The 21,601-nt window shown below is 46.1% G+C and overlaps 1 long non-coding RNA gene across 1 annotated transcript in view; it reads right to left on the bottom strand.

The window, feature by feature from the left end:
- Positions 1 to 4,094: 4,094 nt before the first annotated feature.
- The window catches only part of LOC149875070 (uncharacterized), a 34,158-nt gene continuing 16,651 nt past the window's right edge, over positions 4,095 to 21,601 (bottom strand). Inside the window, exon 3 of the long non-coding RNA XR_016440004.1 lies at positions 4,095 to 4,815. This is a non-coding gene — a long non-coding RNA (uncharacterized LOC149875070). The remainder of the gene's footprint in view (positions 4,816 to 21,601) is intronic.

Raw genomic sequence — 21,601 nt, 5'->3', positions numbered from 1 at the left:
TGCTAAATGCTCATGCTTGTAAAGAGTTTCCATCTAATTAAAAAGATGATTTTCCTTTCTTTAATAGGTTTGGTCCAGCTGAGTCACCATGTGGGTTTCAGCACTTCATTTAGTGCAGGGACTTTGTAACAAGCAGTTCAACAACAGATGTACCATTTCATCTGATCTTTTCAAATGCTCTTGGATGTTTGTTTAGTGACAAACCAGTCAAAACTTTTCAAGAGTGTAATGGCAATTTTTGATCCTTTTCTCCATTTTTAAGTCCTTAAAGAAAAAAAAATTAATGAAGGATCTCTTTTACCTTTGCTAGGCAAAAAGGGACTGTTTTACTGTTCACTGTACTTAGTGTTTAAAAGCTTTACTAGTCAGCTCCATAGAAATAATTTCCCATTCATACAAAATTCATTTAGTAAATATCAATTTCACTATAAACTTAATAAAATCTGATAGCATTGAAAATACTTGCTTGATTTTGGTACCACTGGAACACAGGAGCAAAAAAAAACCCCAACACTTTCATACATTCTGAATCTGTCCTGATTCCAATATAATGAAACACATACTGAAATATAATAGGGTACTAATGAAATAACTTTTGACATGTATAGAGTTTTATAGGGAATTGGATCCTTGGTAGAAGCTGCTCAATCATCTTTTAGAAAGCTTTAATGTTTAAATAGCATTCAGAGGTATGGTTGAAATACATAGAGAAGCTAATCATTTTCTGCTAAAGGTTATAGAACTTTTACAATAAGAACATGTTGCTAGTTGTCCTACTAGCCAATATTACTGATTCAGTAGAAAAACTGACACAGTGGGCATGTCTATATGTGCTATTAATAAACTTTGGTGGAGTTTGCATCAGAGTTTATGGCTCCCAGGCATTGCATTACACATGACCATGGGACCGCAGCACAATAAGCCAGATCGGAGCGGCCCTGGCTGACCCCAGGGGGGTCAGCTTGTTAGCCTGGGGCTACTCCAACCCAACTCAACATGCTGCGAAGGGGCTGGCTGGGACACAGGGGTGCTCCAGTACAGGGCTAATTGGCAGGTAGCCCCCACACTGAAGCACCCTCGTGCCCCAGCCAGACCTGTTAGCATCTACGTGAGCATTGTGGTGCACTAAATAACGTCGGCACAGGATAGTACTTGTGTTTACAAGTAGTAACCTAGTGGCATTTATTAGTTTACTGAAGTCTAATGGGGCCTGAGATTTAACACCAGAGCTAATTAGGCAACTCCACAGTAAATGTCTCATGTATGTCTTCAAGAAAGCCAGAACTTAGATCTAAAAACAAGTGCTAAAAAAACAGTGGACAAGGTATGGGTTGTTTAAATAGAGTCCAAAGTAGGGCCATAATCTGGAATTTTGTCAAACATATTCTAGTGTGACATAATCTCTAGATCACTGAGGTAGGTTACATGTGCTACAAGGATTTTATTCTCTGTTCCTAACTGTTGCCACACAAATTTTCTTTTGTTTTGTTTTCTCTTCTCTCTAGCTAGAAGAAGCACAAGAAAGACAACCCTTACTAACCCCCAAAATCAGCATACCCAATGAACTACTTCCTAGTGAAAACTAATAAGGAAATGCTAATGACAGCAATGAGTCCCAGCTGCAGGATCCCAACTCTCCATCTACTTGGGATCTATAGCCTGGTATCCACTGCTGAAGATAGGCATCTTCTGACTGTTTAATGTAAACTACAGAAACAGTCCTACAAGGAGGGACCAGAATCTGTCTAAGCAAGTGACCTAACCACTAAACTATGGTCATATATTCTTTCATTCTCTCTTCCCCCACCCATGCCAAAACATATTGCTTTCCTTTTGCTACTGTGACACAGTTTATATAGGTGTGGGGAGTGACTCACTCAGCCTAGCAAATCAACTGATATTTATGACTGGAGATCTGGGTTTCCCACTGAAAAATGGAGAAAACCATGGATTCCCTGTTTTTATTGAAGAAAACATGGATTTCCCCCTTTAGCAGAGAAATCTGCAGATTCTCCACTTTCACAAAGAGCTCTTTCAGGGTGGCACAATTCCAGCCTGCAAGAGCTGATTACAGAAAGGGTGGGAGACCCTCAGCCCTGCCCAGAGGGGGAGGGAGAAGGGGAAAGTCTGGGCTCAGGCTCACCCTTCGTCCTTCACCCCTGGAGCCTGGAGATAAGAGGGACTTGGGGGTTGTGGGGCAGGGCTGGGAAAGGTGGCTGGGGGCTGAGGGAACAGGGGGCACCACCAGCCCCATGTGGCACACTGCAGCACCTCCCTGCCCCCTATCTCAGCCCACTCCCAAAAGCAGGACCAGGGGATGAGGGCAGGGGTGCTCCTCTGTGGACCACACACACACCAGCTGGCTTGAGGGGGATTTCATACATGGAGGCTGCCACACCCCACACTGCCTTCTTGCAGCCAGCCCCATGGCTTTGTGGGCAAGCGATGTGGGGTGTGGTGTTGTGATGGCTGCCACATGTGGGCCGCACACATGCTGCCTGGCTGGGTGGCCAGGGGGGGCTTGCGTGCAGCAGCTGCAACCACACTGCTGCTGCCACCCCACGGTTGGCTACATGGCTTCATGGCCATGGCTCCACAGTGGTGGCAAGGGATGGTGGCTGTGAGGGGGGGCTCACGTGTGGCGGCCACCACTGATGCTGCTTGCCTCTGGAGCCATACCCATGGTGGCAGTCACTGCATCTGAAACCTCTCCATGCCACCGCTGCTGCTGCGAAGCCATGTCTGTGGAGTTGTGTGGCTGGTTGCAGGGCAGCAGCAGCAGTGTGGTGGTGTGTGAGCCCCCTCATCTGTGAACACAGCTCCTTAGATAAGCAGCAGCCGTGGCACAGGATGGTGGTGGTGGTGGCTGCGTGCTACCTGGCTGGCCAGCAGGGGTGGGGGGGGTTGCACACCGTGGATGCTACCACCTCACACCACCACTGCCCTTTGTCTGCAGAGCCTGACCTGCAGACAGGGGGTCTGGAGTGAAACAGCTGCCTCCACATGGGCACGGCTCCACAAGCAAGCAGCAGCAGAGGCAGCTGCCACATGCGAGCTTCACCCCCAGCTGGCACATACCCACCACCACCCTGCACTGCCGCAGAGCCTTGCAGCTGGCTGTGGGGCATAAGCAGCGGTGTAGTGGCAGCCACTGCATGCAAGCCCTCCCCTCCCAGGTGCCATATATGCAGCCCACACGTGGTGGCTGCCACCACAACACCACTGCCATACCCTGGGCCACTTGCCCACAAAGCTGTGTAGCTGGCCGTGGGATGGCAGCACAGAATGCAGCAGCAGAGTTGTGGTGGCGGCCTCTGTGTGTGAACCCCCCATCATGCCAACAAGCATGTGTGCAGCCCGCAGAAGGGCACCCCAGCCCTGCTTCTGGGAGTGGACACAGGGGCATGCTCTCCCCACTTCTTGATCTGCCCCCCCAAGCACCTTCCCTTTCCCCCTGCCTTGCCCTGTCCCTTTCCCCCACACACACTTACCTACTTGGGTGGGTGTCAGTGTCTGTGCATGCATGTGTGCCTGTGTGTGTGTGTCTGGGGGGACTGTTGTGAGGTACTGAGAGGCATCAGTGGGGCTGAGGAGGCTGTGGAGGGGAATGAGGGTCATCAGCAGAGCTGGGGGGTTGTGGGGGGGCTTAAATTTTTATCATGGATTTTAGGTTTTTAATCAGAGATTTTTCAGTTTCTAATCAGAGAAAACCAGGTTCCCCATTTATGACACTCTAACAGGAGTTCTGAGTTTGAACCCCTCCCCATCTCAGGCTGAGAAGTATTTTTAATCTGGTTTTCCTACTTCCTCGGTGAGTGCTAAAGAACATGAGAAACTTCAGTCAGAAAGTCATGTGCCTTATGGAGCATACAGGCCACATAGCCACAGAGTCAGGCTTGCAGCAGCTCAGTAAGAATTTGCAATATCAAAATTGTCAATTTAGGTATCTAAGTCTCCCCTAAATTCCACTTTAGGCACACAAATTCTTGATGAGATCTGACCTGTAGTCTCCCTGCATCAGTGCTGTAATATTGTCCACTTTATAGATAAATACCTAAGAATTGTCAGGCACAGTTCTTTGGGTAGATGTGATATCTTTTATTAGACTAATTGAGTAGTTAGAAGAAAGTTCTTTGTAAGCTTTCCAGTGCAGTCACCCTTCTTCAGGCATAGGAAGTCTCTGGTGTTCTGAGACTCCAAGGAAAGAGAGAAGCTAAAAGTGTGACATGAAGTCAGTAAGAATATAAATAGGTAGAAATTAGGAAAACAGAAGATAGAGCAGGGAAGGGAGCAGGGACTAAAGTGGAGGGGAAAAAACAAAAGTGAATAAGGGAAACTCTACAGTACTGGTAATGCAGGGTAGAAAAGAGGCTTACTTTGAAAAAGTAAATAGCTGGAAATTAGGAAGACAAAGGGCAGAAAAAGGAAGGAAGGCGAGGGGAGAGGAAGAAACGTGGAGGCGGGGAAGAAAAGTGTAAGACGTCAGGTCTGGCAGGTATCTGGTGAATCAGATGTCAGGCCGGTTGTAATGTGTCATAAATCCAGTGTCTCTATTGAGTCCATGATTTTTTGTATCCAGTAGATTTATGAAGTGAAGTTTGTAGGTACATCTATGAAAGGTGTTTTGTAAGTTCCTTTTGAGGATTAGAACTGAGAGATCAGAGAGGGAATGATTGCAAAATGCTTAGATATTACTATGGTAATGGAAGCCACATAATTGGTGTCAAAACCTTATTTCTTCAGATGGAGGAGGATGACAAAAACTTGGACTGTTTGTAAATCTGATTCTTTTCTCCATATAGGTCTCTTGAGAACCTTATAAACCAAATGCAACAAGAAAAATACTTCCATCTCATTATACATAATTGCAACAAGCTTAGCAGACAGTATGTGAAATAATAGGTGTCAAAATATGAAATTCCAAGAACTTGATGTTTTTAAATTCACAAAACAGAACAATGTAAACAATTTTAAAATACAATTTTTCATATATCTACTGTAATAACACTCAGGAAAACAAACATGTGTAAAACAGTTTACACAGAGATGAAAAATCCTTACAGTATGGACTGTCATTCCAGTGAGAGAATATAAAAAAGAGAAGTGGAGTGCTGATGTAATGCAGAACAGCTGACACACAATAGCTCTTCATATGTGTGCAATCAGGGACAGATCTAAGAGTTTGACAAGTATAGGTGGTGTGGTTCATCATCACATACAACACAACATACATTTTTCTCCAGGTAAAAACAACCTAATAGATTTACGCATGCACTATGGGCCTAGGACTATGTTGTTCAGCTTAAGATCAAAGCAAAAACAAACAGAAGTTAATTGGAATGTGAGTTAATTTGCCATATCATATATTAAAAACAGAACAAACTAGTAGGGCTGTGCAGAGCAGGTAATATTCAATTTGACAGCCATGTCAAATATTAAATCGGGATCCGCTTTGATTTGCTGTCTCCTTCCAGTCAAAGCGGGTCTGCTTCGAGTCCAGGTCAAAGCTCAGTTGAATAGTCAAGCTGCTTCGACTTCCCCACAGGCTATAACGGGGAAGGATGAAGCAGGCTATAACTTTGGCATTTCTTGTCTAATCTTGATGAAACTTGCCGGAATGGTAGCTCCTGGAGAGCCCACAAAGCATGCCAACTTTCAACAAGATAGGTTCAGGGGGTTCAGAGAAACAACACCTCAAATTCTTGAGAGAAAACCTCCTGTGACTTTTGTCTGGAAAGCCACAAGGAGCTCAAAACTGCAGGCTCGCTAGCCCCTGAGGAGCCCACAAAGCCTGCCAACTTTCACAGTGATAGGTGCAGGGGTTTGGGGGAAACTGCACCTTAGGCTGTTGACAGACAAAACTTGTGATCCAGATGGAGGGAGGAGGGCAGCATAGCTCCATCTGCACCTGGTGCTTGGGGACCCCCAGCAGCAGGAGGTTCACCTTGAGGAACACAAGCTGTTCCACCAAACCAGGAACAAGCAGGTGTGGAGGGGTGTCACAACTTCCGCAGCCATGCTGAACACCCTCTCGCTTGGCACACTGGTCGGTGGACAGGACAGGTATTCCCGGGCAACTGTGGCCAGATCAGGCCACCTTCAGGCTGCGGGTTCCCCAGTAGGCCAAGGTGTCGCAGTCCAGGGGCTCCACAGGCTCGGCAAGATGTGAGGGCTGTCTGCCTGATCCTGGGGTCTGGTGGGTCTGGACCCCCCAATGTTTGCCATGACCTTAGCCTATATTGGCAGTGCCTGTGGTGGAGGGGAAGACTGGCTCATGGATGGGCAGCTGGGTTCAGGCAGTGGATCCCCCTGTCCCACTTCCCCCTGCCTCTGCCGTTCTGCCTCCTTCACTTTCTTAATAAGTACCTCCCTCCAGTGACTCAGTATCTCGCTGCCACATATGGTGCCCTTCACCCTTGGGTCACAGTTGGCAGCCAGCATATGCACTGTGTTGGGCCCCAAGGGTTCAAGACTTTTCCTAAGGCCCTCCTTCAGCTGCCTTACCAGTGCCTGCACATCTGGTGAAAGCGGCCTGCCCCAGCCAGGAGCACTGGCCACCAGGAAGCTCTCCATTTGGCTATGAAGCTCTTTCACTATGGGGACCACCTGGCTGAGGAAGGAATCAGCAGCAGCACTGAGGGTCTCAGTGGCCTCGAGGAAGGGCTTGAGGACCAGCAGGATCTGGGAGATGGCATCCCACTCAGCTTTGGTCAGGGGGCTGCTGATCCCGATCTCCCCAAGCAAGGCCAGCTCATGGATGGCCTTCTGTTGCTCCACCAGCCTCTCGAGCATCAGGTTTGTGGAGTCCCACCGAGTCTCCACATCCTGGATGAGTCTGTGCTGCAGGGCATTTAGCTCTGCTCGTTTGTCCTGCAGCATCTTGCCTCCCTTGATGCTCCGGTGGAAGCAGCCTGCCACCTTCCTATATCTGGAAATGAGCCTGCTGGTGTTGCTGGCGCCATCTCCAGCAGCCCTGTCCCCCTCCAAGGCATCCCTCACAATCAGATGTAAATTGTGTGCCACACAGTGAATACCAGCAAAGTTGGCATCACAGACTGCCTTGACCATATTGGCCCTATTGTCGGTGACCATGAAGCCGCAGGTGAGCTCAGCCTGCCCAACGCCCAGCCACCCCTGCACCATGCGGTTCATGGCCCGCCTTACCTCTGCTGCTGTGTGGGACTCATCCATCACCTTGGCGTGAAGGAGAGCTCACCGACGGCCTGAGTGGTCACACTAGTGACCTGTGAGGGAGAGGTACGCATGATCTCTACCCCGGCTGCTCCAGATGTCCAAGGTGAAGTGTACCGTCACCTGCAGATCTGCCTTGTGCAGCTCCTCCGTCAAGTGCTCCCTGCATGCTTCGTATAGGGAGAGCACCACTGTCCTGCTGAAGGTGGTGCATGCAGGCACCTGGTAGGATGGACAGCAGTGCCAGGAGCTGCCTGAACCCTGGCTGCTCAACAAAGGTGAAGGGCTGGCCATCCAGAGCAAGCATCTCCCCAATAGTCTGGGTGACCTTGCTCGCATTTGCAACTGGTCCCATTTGCCCCCAATGTTCCAGGGTGCCCTGCCTCTGCTGTGGGGGGATGGGGGCTGTGGAGGGAGCTGGGCCATTCCTGTGGCAAAGGGGTTGTACCTGTGGAGATGATTCAGCGTCCCTGAGGTGGTCATGTGCTTTGTTCCCTTGCCCCAGCTGATTTTGGCTTAGCAGTGCATGCGGATGGCAAACGCGGGATCATATGCCAGTTCATAATGATCCCAGACCATGCTAGTAGTAGGCCTTTCTCTCTGGCACGTGGGTGCATCTGTGGATGCTGCTGAACTCTCCTCCTCTTCAGCAGTCAGAGGCACAGCAAGGGAAAGAGCAGACTCAGCTGAGCCGCTTGCCTTCATGTGCACAGAGGCACCTTCTGAAGTGCCTTCTGGGAAAGACATCATGGCTTGAATGGAAAAAACCTGAGGGGTGTTGAGCACAAACTCGACTGATTCCCTCTCCTTCCCCAGAACTTCCCTTGCCAGGGCACCGAGATCCAGATCCAGCGCTAGCTCTTCTGGCGCTGAAGGCTCAGCATCGGCAGTGACACGGGTGGAGTGCGCTGCTGGGCTGGTTGCAGTTATGGTGGGAGAGGTTGTGGCTGCTGTGTCTGGACATGACAGAGTCTCGGGCACAGGCAGTGGCTCTGGTGGCACTGCTGCTCCCCTCTCTTTACTGCCTGTAGCAGCCTCATCACTTGTAGCAGGAGGAAAGAGGCTGCGTCTGAGTTTGGTGGGGGGAGAAACTGCGGCTCTCCCGCTTGCAACCCCCTTGCTCCCCTTCGTGCAGGCTGGCCAGTGTGGCCACCTGCCTTTCCACCCCGCTTCATAATGTGTTCCTTCGTATGTAAACTGGAACCTCTAAGTGTGCTGTGCACCACGGATTAGATTTCTGGATGTTATGTATATGTGTTTGTGTGTGTAGATAATATATTGAGAAGCCTTGGTGTGGTAGAAAGAATGAATGGTGTATAAAAAAATATATATAAACTAAATTTCTATATATAGATTAGATCCTAGGGTACTACTAACCCTATTCAATGTAAGCGTAAACTAATATGAAAAGTAGCTATAAAATAAAAGCACCAAGTTCTCAGAAATCCCTGTTGCTAGCATCGCAAGCAGGGAATCTGAAGATCAGGGCTTCCAGCCGCCGTGGTCTGACGCAGAGGTGGTGAGGAACACCAGCAGCTCAGTAACTGACCCCAAGGCAGAAAGCAGAGGAGCTGAAAAACTGCTGCCTTTTATGCATTTTCTCTGGGCCTCCCCCAGAGCACTGGGAGTGGAAGGGACCTTACAGAATGCTGACAGGTCACTGGCCAGCCACACATGTCAGTCATGAAAGCACTCCTTCCCCCCTCCCCCTTCCTCCCCTTACTTTCCCTTTTCCACCCCCCACCCCCACAGGGAATCCAGTATAGGCCCTGCTGTTAATATTTGACTCGCACTGTTAGTATTCGACTTCCGGTATTCAATTTGATAGCTATTCGACCAGTTGCTATTCGACTCGACTTTCACTTTTCAAGTTCGAATATGTCGAATATTTGTCGAATCGACTATTATGTCAAAGCTTTGCACAGCCCTACAAACTAGGCAAAACATACTCAGGTTGTTGTTTCTTTAGTCCTGTTGTCATTAGAATTAAATTTATATCTCTTGCAGATACATAGAACAAAATCAAGCCTTCTTCAGCATTTTGCCGGTGCTTCCAGTGTTTCACTGAAAGTTAATGTTCACCTGAGTTATTGCTTCCACACCTGAGTTAATGTTTTTAACTAAAGCTGAAACTGGTCTGCAGGGCTGTGAAATAGTTCACCCTGATAATGTAGCCTCTAACAGACAGTGGAAATAATGGCTTCATTGGTGGAATATCAAGACCATTAAAAAAGTAGAGAGAATCATTAACACCTGTGAAATAAAGTGTTTAGAAGGAATGCAATACATTATAATGACTGAGTCATCCAGTCAAGTATCTCTTTCCCTTATGCCTGAGTAGAAATGCTGTGCCACTGCCAGACAGTTTGTTTTAAACCTTTGGTAGATCAGGAATCAAAGGGGGCAAGAGGGGACAACTTCACAACTGCACCTGGATCTGCCCCTGCCTGTAATTACCCTGAAGGAAATTAAAGCTAAAATGAGGCAGCTTAGACTTGGTTCATTCAGGGTGAATCTACCTGTTCTAGCTTTCACTTACCATAGAGTAATTATAGGCACATAAATTGTTATTGCAGGTCATCTGTTCTGTGTTAAATCACCTCCACCTGTTAAATCATAGAAAATTAGGGTTGGAAGGGACCTTAGGAGGTCATCTAGTCCAACCCCCTGCTCAAAGCAGGACTATTCCCAACTAGATCATTACAGCCAGGGGTTTGTAAAGCCAAGCCTTAAAAATTTCCAAGGATGGAATTTCCACCACCTCTCTAAATAACCCATTCCTGTGCTTCACAACACCTCTCTGAGCAATTTTCCTAATATCTAACCTAAATTTCCATTGCTGCAACTTGAGACCATTGCTTCTTGATCTATAATCTACCACCACTAAGAACAGTCTTAGGATGAGGGGGTTAAAAGCACCCTGTTCAAATTTGCTGATCACACTAAGATGTGGGGGGACGTGGGCACACTAGAGGGAAGCATCAGGCTTCAATCAGACCTAGACAGGCTACAAGGGTGGGTGGATGTGAATAGGATGGGATTCAATACAGGCAAGTGCAAGGTGATGCACCTGGGGAGGAACAACTGGCACCATACCTACAGGCTGGGGAACTCCCCTCTTGTCAGCACGGAGGCAGAAAAGGATCTTGGAGTCATCATTGACTCCAAGATAAACATGGGCCGGCAGTGTGGGGAGGCAGTCAGGAAGGCCAACCGCACCTTGTCATGCATCCACAGATGCATCTTGAGCAGGTCCAAGGAGGCGATCCTCCCCCTCTATGCAGCACTGGTCAGGCCACAATTGGAGTACTGTGTCCAGTTCTGGGCGCTGCACTTCAAGAGGGGTGTCGACAGCATGGAGAGGGTCCAGAGGAGGGCCACTCGCATGATCAGGGGGCAGCAGGGCAGGCCCTATGAGGAGAGGCTACGGGACCTGAACCTGTTCAACCTCCAAAAGAGAAGGCTGAGGGGGGATCTAGTGGCCTGTTATAAATTAGTCGGGGGGATCATCAGGCATTGGGGGAGTCACTGTTCCCCCAAGCACCGCCAGGAGTGACCAGGAATAACGGTCACAAGCTGGCAGAGGGCAGATTTAGGCTGGATATCAGGAAGCACTACTTCACGGTCAGGGCGGCTAGGGTCTGGAACCAACTTCCAAGAGAGGTGGTCCTGGCTCCTACCCTGAGGGTTTTTAAGAGGAGGTTAGATGAACATCTTGCTGTGGTCATTTGACCCCAGTATTATTTCCTGCTGTGGTGGGGGGTCGGAGTAGATGATCTACTCAGGTCCCTTCCGACCCTAGAAACTATGAAACTATGAAACTCCCATCCTCTTTGGACACACTCTACAGGTAGTCGAAGGCTGCTATCAAATCCCCCCTCAGTCTTCTCTTCTGCAGACTAAATATGCCCAGTTCCCTCAGCCTCTCCTCAGAAGTCAGTCCCCTAACAATTTTCATTGCCCTCCACTGGACTCTATCCAACTTGTCAACATCCTTTCTGTAAAGGGACCCAAAACTTGACACAGTACTTCAGCTGTGCCTCACCAGTGCTAAATAGAGGGGAATAAATATTTATTTGCTGGCAACACTCCTAATCCAGCCCAGTATGCTGTTAGCCTTCTTGGCAACAAAGAAACACTGTAGACTTATATTCATCTTATTGCCCACTGTAACCCCCAAATTTTTTCCTCCAGAGTTGCTACTTAGCCAGTCAGCCCCCAGCCTGTACTGATGCATGAGACTTTTCAGTCGTAAGTGCAGGATTTTGCACTTGTCCTTGTTGAATCTCATGAGATTCTTTTCTGGTCCAATCCTCCAATTTGTTTAGGACTGAATCCTAACCCTACTCTTCAGCATATCTACTACTTTCCCCAGCTTGGTCTCATCCACAAACTTGCCTAGGATGCAATCACTCCCATTTTCCAGATTATTAATGAAGATATTGAACATAACTGGCCACAGGACTGACCCCTACTGCACTTCATTTTATATACCTCAGGCCAGTGATCATTACCATTTAAGCCCAATGATCCAGCCAACTTTCTATCCTCCTTACAGTCCATTCATCCAAACCATACTTCCTTAAGTTGCTTGCAAGAAAGCTGTGGAAAACCATATCAAAAACCTTGCTAGAGTCAATATCACATCCACTTTTGACCCACATCCACAGAGCCAGTCATATCATAGAAGGCAATCAGGTTGGTCAGGCATTACTTGCTCTTAGAGAATCCATGCTGATTGCTCCTAATCAATTTCTTCTCTTCCAATGGCTTAGAAATGCATTCCTTGTGATCTGCTCCATGGTTTTTCCAAGACTGAGATGAGGATGAGTGGTCTGTAGTTTCAAGGATCCTCTTCCTTCCCTTTCTTAAAGATGGGTACTATATGCAATCATCTGGGACCTCCTCCAAACATCATGAGTTTTTAAAGATAAGGCCCAGAGGCTCTGCAATCACATCATTCAACTCCCTCAGCACCCTAGGACCTTGCATCCAGCCCTGTGGATTTATACATGTCCAGCTTTTCTAAATAGTCCCTAACCTGTTCTTTCACCACTGAGGGCTGCTTACCTTCTCCTGAAACTGTGCTGCCTGGTGCAGTAATCTGGGAGCTGACCAAAATCATTCTAAGTTGGTTCTTTTGTACATGCTTTAGAATTTCTAGTGAAGAGACCATTAGCTCATCTAGTCTGCCCTCCTGCATATTACAGGCATTTACATTTCATTAACTCCTGTATTGAGTCCCACAACATGTTTGATTAATGCATTTCCTTCAAGAATGCATTGAATCCTTAACTGAAGACATCGAGTGATAGAAAATTCATCCCTTCCCTTGGTACTTCATTCCAATTGCTTTCACTGTTAAAAAATTATCGTCTTATTTCTAATTTGAATTTATTTGGTTTCAGTTTCCAGCCGTTGGTTCTCATTAAGACTATTTCTACTAGATTATGGGACCATTTAGCACCTGCTATTTTCTCCCTAGAAAGGTACTTATACACCTCTCAATCTTATTTTATAAAGTGAACAAAATGAGCCCTTTAAATCTCTCACTGTAAATATAGATGTGTTCCTCTGTCATAATGTACAGACAGAAGTGAAGCTCCCAGCTGTAACTAAGAATAATTTCTGGAAAGTGTTCTGAGTTACAGCATTACTCCAGACCAAACAGAAGTTCACTGTTGGTTTCTCAGGGGAGGGTTCCAGCTGGAAGCCTACATCCAGTGTCTCCTATAGACATGTGTGGAGCCTGCTCCAGCATATCAAAGGATGTTCAATTAATCGAGTCTCCTGTAGCTCAGAAATTGATGTGCTCTGACTGCCTTCCATGTCACATATATCAGCATCCCACACTGAAAAACAGTGGCAGGGCACTTTGAAAATAAACATGTTCAATGAGCTTTAGCTCAAAGTCACCCACTGCCATTTTTTCAGCATGGGGACACATGGGGACGCTGATACACATGATGCACAGACACCTTTAATTAGAGCAGCTCGCTAATTAAAGCGCCCCGTGCCACATCCCAAACACATATAAAAATGCTCCTAGTTCTCATAGAAATGGCCACAGCTCTCTGCCACTGCCTGCTGTTTTCAAAATAGGAGGGGAGAAAGGCAGTTCAGAGGGAGCTCGTGCTTGGGGCTCCCAAGCCAGTGCTGAAGGGTGAGGTGGGTGAACTGGAGTCCCCCCACCTCAAGGGGGCTCCAACACATCCACCCCACCCTCCAGGGGGAACTGAAAAAACCCAGACTGAACTCCCTCCACTCCCTTTCCCCACTTCCATTCTGAAAACAGCAACAGGCTGGGAGCTCCACAGATACAAATTACAGAAGATGCTACATTTTCAAATGTTTTCATCTGTACCTCATGCAATGACGGGTCAGATTTTCACTTCATTGGCCATTTCTGAAGCTGTTTGCAGCCATGCACTTATGCTTGGTCACAACTAGAAACTGTTTTCTGTGGCCAGCTCAGACAAAAATTGCCACTTCTGTCTGCATCCGTAATATTATTTTTGTAGTTCCTCTCCATTTTTTCTACATCCTTTTAAAAATTAAACCCCACTTACAGATTTAAAGTTTACAGTAACTGTTTTTGCCATAGCATGCTCTCATGTCAAACTGGTTGCTTACTATGAACTCTATGTCATTTTTCAGGTCACACTTCCAGGATCTTGCCTCCTTTCTACCTCCTGTAGCACATTTCCATAGCTTAGAACTCAGCTTGCATTGCAGGAAAAGCCTAACAAGCATTTTCTGTGCCTTGAACAGTAGAGGCACCCAGGATTGTGGTAGCGGCTGGCAGGTGGGCTGGCAACAGCAGTTGCTGCCATTCTTATACCTCACAAAGTCAGTATCCAGGCCTGGTGCCCTGCTTGCCCATTCTTGTAATCTGCATTGAAGAATACACTGCATAATTTCATTTTGGACATTTGTTTTTTCCCTCTCCCCCTTTTACCTCAGACTTCATATCTAAAGTCAGAAGCTTCCCAACGATTTGGTACAGAGCTTCTCTTTTCTTAGGGCAGAAAGAGAGAGAGAGAAAAATTTCTTTCTGTATTTTTTACTTCCTCAATAATTATATCACTGTATAAGAACTTTTATCTTACTTTCCCACTTGGAATACCAGAATCCTGTTTGCATGATATCAGGCATATTTCAAACAATGTCTGTGCTCACATGGATTTTTTTCAGGGTAAGGTTTGGATATCAACATGGTTTCTATGTTGAACGCCCATGGCAGGGGGTCAGATTTGATGATCTGCTCAGATTCCTTCTGACCCTACCAACTATGAAACTAATGCTGATAGGAGGGAGATTTCTTTCTTGGACTTCCACCATTTGTAATGATTTTTTAATTCCATTCATGTTGTTTGTGGACTTATATTATGGCCTCATCTAGACATTCAGGCTAGGTAAAGACATTCAAAAGGCCCTGAGGCAGAATCAATGTAAACTACATGGATTTTGGTAAGTGATGTATTTTACATTGATAGTGAACAGAACACACATTCACCCTTTGTTGGGGAGGGGAATCTTAAATCAGGTTCCACCATTTTTAAATGAATCTGTGTGTCCTGAACTTCTATTCTGTTATGGGTATAGACCAGTTTCTGATCATTTTGTACCAGTAAAAATGTAATGTCTGTACCTCAGTTCCTAGTGAGAGAGTTGCTGCTCTTCCAGGGTAATCTGCAAGTATACACATGTCCAGGCTTTTTATCCCAGAGTTAAAATGGCCAATTCAGGAAAAAATAACCTGGAAATGAAAGCAGGCTGAAGAGTAAATTTTTCCAATAGAACTGAATAGCATGTTCTATTGGATAACATGCAGAACAAGGAGAAGGGTTTAAAAAATGAGGCAATAACCAGCCACTAGGGAATTAATGTAAACAAAAACCGAGTATGAATCATGATCACTGGGACCCCAGAGCTGAAGACTTGCTTGCTCTATCCTGAGATGATAAGTTCCTCTTAGGAACATATTTGTGATTTTATTTCTAAGAAACAAAAAATAGTTCTTGCTTTGTAACTTGATCATTTCCATCATTCTTAGCCTGAAAGAAAATATTTTGTGTTTTCCACTGAAGTGAGGAAACACTCAATAGTAGCATCTAAAGTGATAATGTTTATTGCTGTAGCTTGTTAAATTATGCAGCAGAGGCCCATTAGTTCTGACCTATTGGAAGACACAAGTAAGTTGCTTGCATCGCCAGTAGGGCTCTGCAAACCTTTGGTAACTGATTCAATTGGGAGGAGATTTGGTCCGATTCGGTGGCTGAATCTCTGAATCCAAATCGAATCAGGAGACCCATTAATTTCTCCAAATCAAATTGGAAGCCTCCAATTCTATTCAAAGAGATTCAGAGAGATCTGACTACTTGGACATAGACACAGCTTTTTCTGTTTTTTTGACATACTACAAAGTACCAGGTGGGTCATAAACGCTGAGCTGTTGGGGCAGATGGAGTGTCCCATGGGAGCATGGGGAGGTCCCCAGCATGCTCAGCAGTGGACCTGGAAGTGAATCAGAAGCACTTCCAATCCATTTCTGGGTCCACCACCATGGAGTGCATGGGGGACCCTCCCACTGCCCCCCACCTCGGCGACTGGTGCCTCCTGGGTCGGGGGGGCACCTGGGGTCCCTCCACAGCTGATTGCCAAGCTGAAGGGGTGCGGGGGAGTCCACCACTAAGCATGTGGGTCCCCCCTGCACTCCTGTGGGATGGTCCATCTGCTCCACTGTCTCAACGTTCATGAGCCATGCCTGGTACCTCGAGGTATGTAGAAAAAACATATAAAGCTTTGTCTATGGCCAAATCGGTGATTCTCCAAATCAGAATCGAATCTTCAGATTTGGATTCAGCCAAATTGAACTGAGACACTGATATGAATCAGTGAATTGAATCACTGTTCCCTGAATTGGGCCAAATCTGAATCTGTATTAAATATGGCCCACTTCCCACACCCCTAATTGCCACACCATTGAAGCAAAACTAAATCTATGGCAGTAGAGTTCAATGGCATAAGATACGGAGTAATTTGCATGGTAGAGTTGCCCCTGTATGTCTTTTGGTATGGATTAATGGTAATGGTGATTTAAAGGCATTGCTAGAAACTATGGCCAACTGATAAATAATTCCCCTAACACAGTAACAGCCTGTAAGCAAGTTGATAAGCCAGCTGCCTTGCAGGTTAGCTTTGCTCCTTTGGGAGCTGCTCAACCAGCCCTTTAAACACAAAAACAGCACCAAACAAATAAACTCACAAATAAAACATTTAGCCCTTCTCTGAGTGGTAGGAGAAGCATTTTAGCTTTAACCTAATACCATAACATGGCCCCTTCTGGTTAGCAAGCTTATCTGAGATCCACTCCCCCAGCTCACTGCTCTCTCCTCTAGGTTTTTAACTGTTAATGCGATGCTCGCTTATTAGCTAAATGCCTATACCTGGCCTTCTGGTATAGGGTTGTCTGTTCCCTTTTGAAGGGCAAAACCATACTGTTATACAGACCCTGTGTCAGGAAAAGATAATTAAAGATGTACCATTTTTGTCAACTCAAGTTATGGCAACAGGGAAGTTTAACTGACAGTGTTGCTTTAAAAGATTTTCACTTCAGAAGTGTGTTAAAGAAAATGTTTTTGCATTGTTTTACAATATCTCTTTACAGAGATCTGAACTAAGAAATTACTCAGTCCTAGCTGATCATGATTTCTGCAAAGACAGAGTATGGTTTCTTCTGTCTGCACTAAAATTAGCTAAGCAGTAAATATTGCATTTTAAATTACAGATTTAAAATGGCTAGATACCAATATAGTTAGGATTATTATAGGTTGATATTTTGTTTCAGAAGCAATTAAGAGCTTTGCCTTACCATGCTAGGCACTATCCAAGCACAAAGAAAGATATGGATCCTTCCTTGAATGGCTTACAGTCTAAGCAATCAAGTAACACCCTTAGGAGATAGGGGAAGGGTATGAGGAAGAGGGATATAAATAAGTAATACCTTTTTTAAAAATATCTTTTCATATTTCTTCCTATAAACAGATCAAAGGTGTTTTTCAATTCCTTTTTTTTTGCCTCTTACTGACTGGTATATGTCTTTAGAAGAGAGTGAAAGTGAAAGCATGGCTCAAATTAACTCAAAGGAGGTACTATGTAGGCTCGTCAACACAAGATGCTACATCAATGCGGTTATGTAGCATTGGTGGGCATGAAGTATGGCACTGATGCTTATTGCTACTGCACAGTAGAAATGAGCTACTGTACAGTAGGGTCAGAAACAAAAACATGTGCCACCGGACTGCACAGAAATGGCAGTTACTGCACCATCATTTAGCTTCAGCAAGTACTAAATGACTGCGCAGTAACAACTGCACAGTCAGAGGCATACGTAACAACTGTGTGAGGCATGCCCTGTGAGTAAGGGGTGTCATAAGAAGAAGGCACACTAAGGTGCAAAGCATCATTGCAGAACAGCGGGTAGAAAGAGCAACCTAAATGGGAAGTTTGCCAACAAATATTATGCTTAAAACTGATGTTGGTTAAAAAAAACAAACCTTATGATTTTCCATAAGTGTCAACCACAGTAGACATCTAAAGAATGGAACAGTAATTACTTGATGATTAAACAGAATGGGGAATTCTTATTATAAATAAATCACTTGCCATGAAAGATCCATCTTTAGTTACATGGGAAGTTTGACTAAAAAAAGAAGAGGTAAATAACTCCAGGGTTACATGTTGGTCTGCACAGAAAGAATTTCTGAGTGAAATTAAAACTGTAAAAATATATTACGATTTCTTTTTTACTACCACATGTTTAACACTGATGTACTTTTCTCAAAGCAAGGAAAGATTTGGGTATGGCAGGAAGGGGCTTTGCTTGCTTCTCAAAGAAACCTATGTTCATACAAAAAAACTTGTGAGATTCAAAACTCACCCTTGAACTTGCTCTTCGAAACCTCTCTCCAGGTTTGCAACAACTAGTAAAAATGAGAGGGGAAAAAAGTTGCAAGGTTCTTGCAAAGTTTCAGAGGCTACCACTGTGCTGCTTTGTGTTCTTTCTGAGAGTCATACACAAAGATATACAGGAGATCCTGGATACATCAGAGGGGTTTGTGAAGTCTTCAGGAATACACAGACTCACAGCAAACAGCTCTCTGGAGCCACTGAGGAGCTCCAACTGATTGGACAAGTGGTGTTGAAGTAAAAGCTGCAGCAAACAGCTGAGTAGCTCATTCTTAATTAATGGCTTGGATACAGCTCCTCAGCCACAAATGACAACAAACTAATGAACTCCCATCCTCCCTGAGGCACCAAAGTTTGCAATGGAATGCAATGGGTCCCCTACCCCATTAGTGAAGGAGTGAGGGAACCAACAATCAGCTGGCTGGCTCCAGATTCCTGAACAAACTGATAGTGGCAGAGGGCCCTTGAATAAAATGGCCACCCACCCTAGGTGTGGGGTGTAAAAAGTGGGTCAGGTGACCCAGACAGACACGTACAAGCCTAGGACCTGAAGTGAGGTGTGCAGTCTGACTCTTCAGTCTTGAGGAAGCAGAGCAGGGCCTAACTGGACTAGGAAGAAGGACTCCAGCCTGCAGGGAAGCTACAGGAAGCCTCCGTACCACCAAGCAGCCAAAGAAAAGTATTTTGGGGGCTTTGCATGGTATTTTTGCCATAGTGCAGTGTTAACTCAGGATGGGGAACCTTTTGTTTGAGAGCAGATGCTTGTATTTTTTTCATTTGTGTTTAAATTCTGGAAAACCGGGCTGTAACTGTAGGGGTGGAGGAGGCCAACAATAAAGATACCCCTTTGAAGGATCTAGCGGTGCAGTTAATGGAAGGACTTTAGTGTTGAACAATAAAGACTTGGGGTGCAAGCCAGAGCCCATGAGGGTGAGACCAGGGGCCCAGGTGCCTATGGTCCTAAGGCTATGGACCTCAGGCAGTGGGGTCCAACCAAGTGAAATGGGCCAAGGCCAGGGGGCCTCAGCCCAGACAAGGGCCGAACACCCCAAGCCCCCTGCCCTCTAGAGGCAGCCTCCTTGTCCAATCATAACATCAAGGCATGGCAGGTGAGACAACAGGCTAGGACCCTGAGAGGCCAGAGGTGGCATGCAAGTCAGGCAAGCAAGGCCAGAGGGGCCAAGCAAGGCAGATGCCAGGGGTGCGACTGCTGCCCCAGCACTTGACCTGCTACATGGATTCAAATGTGTGTAGTGTCCCCACATCAGTACAGACCACATCATCACTGGATTTAATAACAAGGAGTAGAACATCCAAGGTTCATTCAGCTTATCCCTTCCAGAAATACATGACATCACTTGCTTACAATGGCCATTTGCTGTCTATATTGGACAGACAAGGTAATGCCTAGGGATAAGAATGAATGAACATCAATCTGACATCAGCTGCAGAAAGACACAAAAGCTGTGCAAGAACACATCAAGCTCCCTGCACACTCTATTGCTGACCTCAGTTTCACTGTTCTTAGGCATAAAAAAATTAAAAATAAGTTTGAATGGGAAATTTCAGAACAAGAAATCATCCACAAACTGGAATGTGTTTTTGGAGGTACAATTTAAACACGGACTACAGATGGTCTTATCTCATTACCTGAATTAGCTTTTGTGCCTCCTTTATTCTTATGGGTTCTTTGCTTGTATGCCTTTTATAGCATTTCCCTTCACTTTCCACATCCCTCTTCCTCCTGCTTTCCTACTTGTTGTATTCTAATCACTCCATCCACTCCATACTTTCCTCTATACTGTCCTTGCACAGCATCTAAGTGAACTTGTGTTCATGAAAGCTTGTGCTCTCTCTCTCCCCCTCTCTCTCTCTCTCTCTCTCTTCCTCTCTCTCTCTTTCTCATTGGTGATATGTAGGGAGTGCACATAGTGTATGTGCACCCCCTGAGATCAGCCGTACACCCCCTTGAAGTGCCAGCCGTGAAATGGAAAGTGCCAGAAGTGCCAGTGGTTGGTGATCAAGCACTGGAGGGACCCCCCCATTGGTGATCTGGTGCTCCCCGAGACTCAGGAGGCACCCATCACCCTGCTTTCTCTCTCTGTAGATATATCGATATATAGATATATTTTTTGATTAGTATATAAATGTGCATATCTACCCTGCCTTCATTCTTAATTTGCCAACTACTGTGAACTAAGCAGGTTGTAAATTACTCATATATGAATGACCTGAGTTCTATGGTATTAACAAGCACATAGATGATGCATAGGGAGGAACGGGAAGCATGTACCCCCCCCGAGATTGGCCCTCATTGGCCAGGGAGTGGGGAATGCCAGCCAGTGCCCTGCCTGAGAAGTGCTGGCAGCACTTCCGGTTTTGCTGCCAGCAGATCCAGGATCAGTGATCGGGTGCTGCAGGACCCCGCCCTCCCCCTAGTCAGCAACTGGCTGCTAGGGGACCCAACCCCAGTTGATGATTGGCTGCTGGTGCCCCCACACAGTCAGGAGGCACCAGTCACCCATGAACAAGCATATAGATTAAAAAGCATCCAGGCAGCCACAATGTTGAGTTTTGGGGAGTTTTTGGGGGGTTTGTCTTGCATTGGTCAAGATTTTTTGCAGATGCTTAATCCTTTTAAGACAGGTTTCATATTATAATCAGAACTATTTTTGCCTTTGTTGAAATCTTTTTTTAGCCATAGTGGGTGCATCTACACATGCAATTAATGAGAAGCAATACACTCCAGAGCAGTTTGAACTACAGGAAACTTCCTCCATTTACAGCATCTACACATCCACTGGGGTGGAGCAGGCCTCCTGTTAGCTGGGCTGACTGGAAGCAATTTACATCCCCACTCAGCATCTACACATGCAATTAATTACTGCATTGTAAAATACTACTGTCCCTGACATGATCAGGGACAGTACTATCTTACTGCAGAGTTAAGTAGTTTACTACTCCCTAATACAAGCTCACATATAGACAGTGATGCTTTGCTGTGGAGCTAATTAGTCTACTCATCAGTAAAGTGCATACATACACTCAATGGCAGCATCCACAAAAGTGTGTAGACATTTGTTTCCCCGGGGACAAAAAGCAGTGGCACACCTTATGCCACTGCTACTTGTCCCTGGGGAACACCTGTGCCACGTGCCTTCTGGTGCACAGCAGGTTACCCCGGGTGGGGTAGGAGAGGCTGCCGCCAGCAACTGTGCTGGCCCCCAGCAGCCTTACCTGAGAGGCCTGGGGACTCAAGGATCTGCAATTGTAGTGATCCTGCTGCTCTGAGCTTGGTCAGGAGTGTAGCTCCAACCAGCCAAGCTCTAGTTTTGAGCAAGATGTGCTGCCCCTGCATGTGCTGCCCTCCTTTTTTTTTGCATATTTTGGACTCTGGAATCTCCTGGTGTCAACCCCTCCCCCCGCCCCCCCCCCACTG

Source organism: Crocodylus siamensis, chromosome 1 (assembly GCF_052110815.1).
Source record: "Crocodylus siamensis isolate JL-2025a chromosome 1, ASM5211081v1, whole genome shotgun sequence".
NCBI lineage: Eukaryota > Metazoa > Chordata > Crocodylia > Crocodylidae > Crocodylus > Crocodylus siamensis.
The sequence above is the reverse complement of the archived record's forward strand: the minus strand, read 5'-3'. Positions and strand labels throughout refer to the sequence as shown.